Consider the following 7,856-nt stretch of genomic DNA (forward strand, 5'->3'; position numbering starts at 1 on the left):
TGTTCTGGTTGCCTCCTGGCACTGATACCCAAAGGTTTACGGCCTCTGAATGTGGAGTTCCTGTCGTGGGCTGGGCTCACCCAAGCTGATAGTCCAAAGTCCAAGTACTAACACAAAGTCAAGGGGGAGTGCAAGGTTCAAAAGCCAAGTCCACTCCACAGTCAGAGCATGAGGTAAACAGCAGGGGTGTGTCCAGAATCCAAACGCCAGGTCAAGTCTAATCCACGGTCAGTTACCAAAGTGTCAGGTTTAGATGCAGGCACAAGCAAGGTATGAGAAAGATATACCAGAGCGGTAGCAAATAGTTTACACTTTGCTTCCACACCTGGTAGTTTCTCCAGCCAGGTTTTTATAACCAAGCATGGTTTGTAGCCAGCTGCTGGGGCTCCATCCTGACATTACTCATCATTGCTCTCCAGCAGCTGGCACCAGCTCAGGAGACGAGCACTGTGCCATCTCTCCTGCAGTTCCAATCTTTGCCAGTCTCTACCAGTACATAATGTTATAAACTTCTATTGTGCAGCAGCATAGCATGGTCCAGTGTCGCCCGGAGCAGGAGGTGGTTTTCCTCCCCCTCCCCATCATCATGCATGGGTGCCCCCCTCACCCAAGAGTGCTCCCCCAGTTTGGGACACTCACCATCTCTTATCACTTTGCCACAGCTGCACAAGTGGCTGCAACAAAGAGGTAAGGGCCAAGTGGGGAGCTGGGCTGCCTCCCCACTCGCTTCCCTGCTTGCCTCTCTGCCTGCCATGCTGCCAGGGCACCCAGCAGCCCCGGTGAAGGGGTGGGGAGGCGGGCCGCCTCCCTGCTCGCCTCCCCACTTGCCTCTCCACTGCCTGCTGTGTGCAGCAGCGAATGGGCGGGAAAGCGGCCTGCCTCCCCACTTGCCTCCCCACCTGCCGCACCACCGGGGTGCCCGGTTCACTGGGTGCCAAGACGGGCAGCAGCACCGGTGAAGGGGCGGGGAGGCGGGCTGCCTTCCGCGCCGGAGCACTCGGCTCTCTGGGCAGCGGTGAAGGGGCGCTCCCAGAGGGGCCACGGATGAGGTACCCTCTCAAAATTTTGCACTGGGGCAGCCCCCCCGCCCCCCCCGCACACTATGCCTCTGATCACGTGCCCCATTAATTGTCTCTTTTCTAAACTGAAAAGTCCTAGACCCTTCAGGCTTTCATTTGAAAGGTGCTCCAACCCTTCAATCATCTTGGTTGCCCTCTTCTGTAATTTTTCCAGCTCTGCAATAGTCTTTTTGAGATAGTGCACGCAGTATTCCAAATGAGGCTGTACCATAGATCTATACTGGGTCATTATAATATTGATTGTTTTGTTTTCAATCCCTGTTCTAACAATCCCCAGCATAGAGTTTGCGTTTTTCACTGCTGCGGGCTGCCACACACCAGGACGACACTTTCATTTTGCTTTTCGCTATGACCCCAAGGCCTCTTTTCCCCTCCGTCTCAGCTAGTTCAGACCCTATTAACATATACTTGCAGCCAGGATTTTTTTGTTCCAACATGCATTACTTTACACTTACGTACACTGAACTTCATTTGCTGTGTTATTGACTACTCATTTAATTTGTGGAGATCTTCCGGCAGTTCAACAATTAGCTTTGGTTTTCATCAACCTAAATAGTTTGATGTCATCTGATGTCACCTCCAGTTCTAGATCATTTATGGACAAATTAAATAGCATCTTCCCCAGGACCGATCTTTGAGGGATCCCACTGCTCACTTCCATCCATTGAGAGAACTGTCCATTTATTTCTACTGTCTGCTTCCTGTCATTTAACCATTTTTTAATTCATAAGAGGACTCATCCACTTATACCATAACTGCTAAGCTCACTCAGGAGTCTTTGGTGAGATAGTTGTTGTGGATTTTCCGGGATGTATAGCCGTGGTCTTGACGTTGTAGTTCCTGAAGTTTCGTGAGATACCTTGTCAAAAGCCTTTTGAAAGTCCAAGTATAGGATATCTTCTGGAACATCATTGTCTACATATTTGTTCACTTTCCACAATTAACACAGATGCAAAAAAATCATTTAGCTTCTTTGCCATCTCCCTAACTTCCTTTACCAATCCTTTTATTCTTCTGTAACCCAAAGACCCAACGACTTTTCTGGCTGGTTTTCAGCTCTGGATATATTTAAATAAAAGCTTATTGTTTGTCTTGATGCTTTTAGCAATCTTCTCCATAAATTCTATTTTTTGTTTGCCTAATTATTAACTTATACTTCTTTTACCATACCCTGTGCTAGCTTCTATTCACTTCGTTGGGGAAGATCTTGCCCTTTTGCCTTTTATGGCTTGCTCCATGAGCTTTCACTACACAAGCATCCTTTTAGACTTTTCCTAATCTGGCAGAATACATTGTCTCTGGGCCTTGATTAGTGTGGTTTTAAATAGCTTCCAAGCATTCTCTAGGAATTTGACTCTTTTGTGTTTCCCTTTCAGTTTCCTTTTAAATATTCCCTTCATTGTTATAAAATTCAAACTTTTCAGATCAAATGCTTCTGTTTTGCAGATTTGGGGTAACAAGAACACCGTACTTAAGAGCATTGTGGTGATTTATCCAGATCCTCCCAAAGTGGGTTACAGAGTACAGAAATGGGGGGGGGGAGTAATCATACAGTATAAGACATTGAATGAACAACACAACAGGACTAGGAGTAGGGTTGCCAGGCCCCCTCGATCTCCCAGCAGGAGATTGAGCCCTGGCTCTTACCTGGAGGGGGGGATGCGTGCGCAGAGTGCGCAGCGCGCGCTCCTGCAAGCATGATGACATCACTGCTGGGAAGTGATGTCACCACGCAGCCTGTTTGGGCGCAGATTGGGGCCGTTGTGGGCCCCTGTGGAGCACAGGAGCGTTCCTGCGCTCCGCAGGGCCCCACAACGGGCCCGATCCACGCCCAAACGGGCCTGATCCGTGCCCATTTTGGCACGGATCGGGTCCATTTCGGCGCGGATTGTTCCCGTTTTAGGCCCCTGCGGAGTGCGGGAACGCTCCTGTGCTCCACAGGGGCCCTGATCCAGGCCAAAACAGGCCTGATCCTGGCGGTTGCTGTGCACGGGGGGAGGGCGCAGCACTGCAGGGGGGCGTGCATGGAAGGTGTGCCCCCCCCCCGCTGGCCAGGTAGAGAGGGGCGGGGTGGCAGTGTGGGGTGGGGGATCCCCCGCCTCCACTGGGGGTCTGGCAGCCCTAACTAGGAGTATAAAATTAAATGACAATACAAGCAATAATGTAAATATACTGTATAAGACATTCAGTGAACAACTCAAATGAAGAATGCTATAGAATTAGAAACACAAAATTCACAAACAATTTCCTGTTGTGTGTGTGTGTTTATAAGTAGCTTATATATATATATATATATATATATATATATATATATATATATATATATATATATAAGTAGCTGCTTTGAAGAGTCACAAGAGGCTACAGCATAGGACTTCATGTAATAGTTAATAATTAATACCAGACAAAACCAAAAAATGTTTGCCTGTAAAATTAAGCAGCATCCTTCATGCTAGCTGTTTACTCTGGAACGGATGTTGTTTGTTTGCTCAGTCTTGACCAATAACCACATGATTTCATGACCAAGCTGTTGCAACCCAGTGTTTCCCATGTTATGTTTCCTTTTTTCAGACCCGATTTGTGGACATTTTTTGGACTTGAAAGAAGCTGTTGTACTGGCAAAGGGCTGTTGAGGCTTTTCAGAGTGACTATCCCTTCTTGCCTCCAGCCGCTTCTTGGCTTTAATTCTTGTTCGGATACATGGCCCTGATATTCCTGAATTTGCCCTTAATTAGCCAGGCCTTGTTTTCTTCAGTAATGGAGAAGCTTCATTTTCACTTTTCAGCCAAAGTAATTGTTCACTTTTTTTCTTTCATTTTTTATAATCACGGTTAATTATGGAAAATTTTAAAAACAAACAATTGTGTCTACAAAGATCTATTAAAGCACACACACCCCGCCCCACATAACAGGTATTTACTAATTGGCAGGTGATTTAACAGGAAGTAACAAATAAAGACGAAACCAGAAGCCTCTTAAAAGGATGGACAGGGAGACATCTGGGTAAATAAATGTGAAATTTTGCCTTCAGAAATAGGGGATGCTGGGTGTTTATGGGAAACACGGCACTAAATGAAAAACAAGGTGAAACCACCATTTATTTCTGCCTTAGGATCATTGTAGAAAACAATGTTCTGACAATGTAAAAGGATACTAGTGTGGAATCAACCCTAAAATTATTGTGCTACACAGTGCAGGAAGCAACCTTTTTGTATTGCATTGAACATGGATGTGATCAATGTGTATATGATGAATATGGGATGTTAGCATAAAGGATTTATAAAAAATCCATGACAATCCTTACCATCAATCTCGATTTTGTGCTACCGCAGTGGCATGATGTATTGGATTTTTTTTTTTTTTTTTTTGCAATGCAATCTGGCACAGATACGTATAGTGCTCAAATGATAGCTTTGGGATGTTTCCATGTATGTCTTGAGATCCATGCCAGAAATCTATGATATTGCACCACACTGGAACCATGAGGCTGTGGATCTGTGAATTATACAATGAAATCTATTGATATAGATATGAGCTGCAATTAGATAGTGGAATTAGAGTATCTATAATACTCTGTCCTTGACTCTGTGTCTCAAAATGGGATGAGGTGCTCCATCTATGAAATTTATAGGGCAGATTTCACACAAACGTGAGTTGTGGTCACACTGTGCGCTTGAAGTGATTGCTGAACAGAAAACAGGACTTGAAGTGACTGCCTAAAATTAGAAAAATCTACTAGGATTCATGCAAGCACCTGTATTCTTATGCAAGGGCAAAAACTGGAGCCGTAGTTTGTAAATGGCAATCTGTGTAGGTAATTAGCGATTGTTGTTATGTTGCAACATAGCATATGTTGTTATGTTGTTGCTATGTCACAGCAATTATGTTGTTAGAAAAAGATCCATGATCCATGACGGTCCATCTTTTTTGAGTCATGATTTCGTACTATGATGGCACAATGAGCACTGGATCCTTGTTTTTGCAGTCAGATTTCTGGACATAGATGTGATCATTGTCTTCATGTTCAGTGTTGGAGGTGGATCCTTAGTAAAAAGTCATGAGGATCCATAACTTTGATCCATGCTTTAGTGTGAAGGCAACAACACAAGGTGTTGAATTTGTGTGTGTCATGTGGGTGTGGTGCAATACATGGGTGTGGAAATCATCTATCCAAGGGGGAAAGGAGGAGACACCCCCCCTTCTGGAGGAGCCATATCTCAGTGGTAGAGCATTTGCTTGGCATACAGAAGGCCCCCAGGTTCAATCCCCCTCCTCTGGAGTAAAAAGGATCAGGTAGGAGGTGATATGAAACACCTTCAGCTGAGACCCTGGAGAGCTGTTGCTAGTCTGAGTAGACAGTACTGATGCTTAATGGACTGATGGTCTGATTCAGTATCAGGCAGCTTCATATGTTCATGTGTGTTAAATGTGAGAAAAAATGTGTACAGTTCTATAGAAGTATGATGGGTATGGAACTAAGAATGCAGTTCACATTGAAAACATTTGCTCACAGGAGTAAAAAATAAAATAAAAGCAACTTGAAATAATGGTGGTTGTGGATTTTCCGGGCTGTATAGCCGTGGTCCGGAAAATCCACAACAACCATCGTTCTCCGGCTGTGAAAGCCTTCGACAATACAACGAAATAAAATTTTAAATCCACTTTATTGCATGGCCATCAGTTGGTTTAAAAGCCTGTTAGAAATGCATTTGAAATTGCACTTCTGTCTTTTAGACAGTTGTGAAATTACATACACTATGCTATTTATTAGATTAGAAGTTACTAAAGGCTGCTGTCACATGGTCTGAGATTGCTCTTCAAACTTTACTAGTGCAATCTTAAACAAAGTTGTACTCTTCTGAGTCCTTCAATAGGTTCAGGAAGGTATAACTCTGTTTAGAATTGCACCGTACATTTTTTATCATAGGCCATTCTGTCATTATTTCAGAAGTTTGCATTGTATGATAACTTGGTATCAAATAGATGAATAGAAAGCTTCTCTTAGCATTATAGCAAAAAACAAAGAAACCAAAAGAATTTTAGTAAATAGTAAAACAAAAATTAGTGTATTTTCCTTGCTTCTTGCCAGACTGGCAGGTGAATGGGACTAGGGATGGGAAACAGAGAACAGGAGATGTGAACACAAAGAAGTGGAAATACTGTTCATATATCTTTATCCTAATTGTTACATACAGCTGCATTCACACAACTGCCCCTGAGGATCTGTACATATTTGACTATTGGAAGGGGTTCAGTAGTTATAGAACAGTTTAAGCCCCAGGTCCAGTAGGCTGAGATACACATTTGAACAGATAAATTGGGTTGGACCCAGCCAGCTTTTTCACTCCATCTCATCCAGTTCTCCTTACTACAGCCCCTGTCTCCACATGACTTTTGTTCGTGCAGGTCCCATCCAGCATAGCCTTTCTGGGGCCTCTTCTCCTTTTCTCACCAGTAGAAAAGCTAGTTAGAGTGAACTCATTCAGTCCCCCCCCCCCTTTGGACATCCAGCATGATGAAGAATTCTAAAGAACTTTAAAGCTTGTTCATGGTTTTGTGTTATTTTGGTTGGTCCTAATGAAAGATGTTGCCTTGAACTGGATGGCTCGGATGAGGTTGATCTCCTCAGATCTTGGAAGTTAAGTAGGGTCAGCTGTGGTTAGTGCTTGGATGGGAGACCACCAGGGAAGTCCAGGGTCGCTATGCAGATGCAGGCAATGGACGCTACCTCTGTTCCTCTCTTACCTTGAAAACCCTATGGAGGTACCTTAAGTTGGCTGTGTCTTGACAGCATTTTACACATGCACAATGAAATGTGGCTTTTGTTTTTGGATTTTGCTTTGGAGCAATGCAGTTACATGCAACCTATTTCTAATTTGAGAACACCTGAATTTAGTTGACAGAGAGGAATTTGTCAGCTAGAGGTAAAAAGAACCTGGGGAAGTCTATTTTTATCCATTTTTCCTCCAACACAATTTGGTTTCCTCCAACTCTTACCTTGTGAACCATCTAAAATTAAGTCCCCATTTTGTTAATATAAAAGCTACCACATTTTTTTCTTGCCGTCAGCCTTTTAAGCATCCTGCATGTTTCTTTTGGTGTCAGAGACATTTGAGCAACAGCTGGTTTTTATGCTTTAAGTTGGAAGCTTCCATTTTTGTGTGCATCCTAATAACCAACACCATTTTAAATCTGCATACCTGCTCAGCATTTCACACAGGAGACCATAATACTATGTCCTGAAGTCATCAAACATAATAAGAACATATTTGATTTCCCCTTCTCTTCCCCTCCTTTTTAAAAAAACACCCAGCCTGGTGAAAATTCCTGGAGAGCATAGAAGCTTATGTACTGTTTTGTGTTATATCGATTGGTCCTAAAATGGTTGAGCATGGCCATTATTTTTCGGTATGCTCTTGTGGTGCTTTTTGGTCTAATAGGTGTGAGAAGGCCTTGCAGTGGATTACTGGACAGTCTTCTCTCCATCCCTTCCCTGCCTCATGTCCCATTATCAGCTAATCACCAGTATTCACATAAAAATAAAACCAGTTTCTAGGATTTCCTGGGTGTTGGAATTAAGCTGATGTACAATAAAAAATTGCCTTTGACATTAGCATTTGATTTTAGAAGTGCCTTACTTTATCTGTGATGCAGAATGTCAATTCAGTGGTTGCATTTAAAAACTGGAACTTATGATGGTTAGGAAATACAGCTACTGAGTGAGAAAGATGGTGTTGGGTGAATGATTTTTTCCGACCGCTGATGTACCTATTATTA

This window comes from Eublepharis macularius, chromosome 13 (genome assembly GCF_028583425.1).
Source record: "Eublepharis macularius isolate TG4126 chromosome 13, MPM_Emac_v1.0, whole genome shotgun sequence".
In the NCBI taxonomy this organism is placed as follows: domain Eukaryota; kingdom Metazoa; phylum Chordata; class Lepidosauria; order Squamata; family Eublepharidae; genus Eublepharis; species Eublepharis macularius.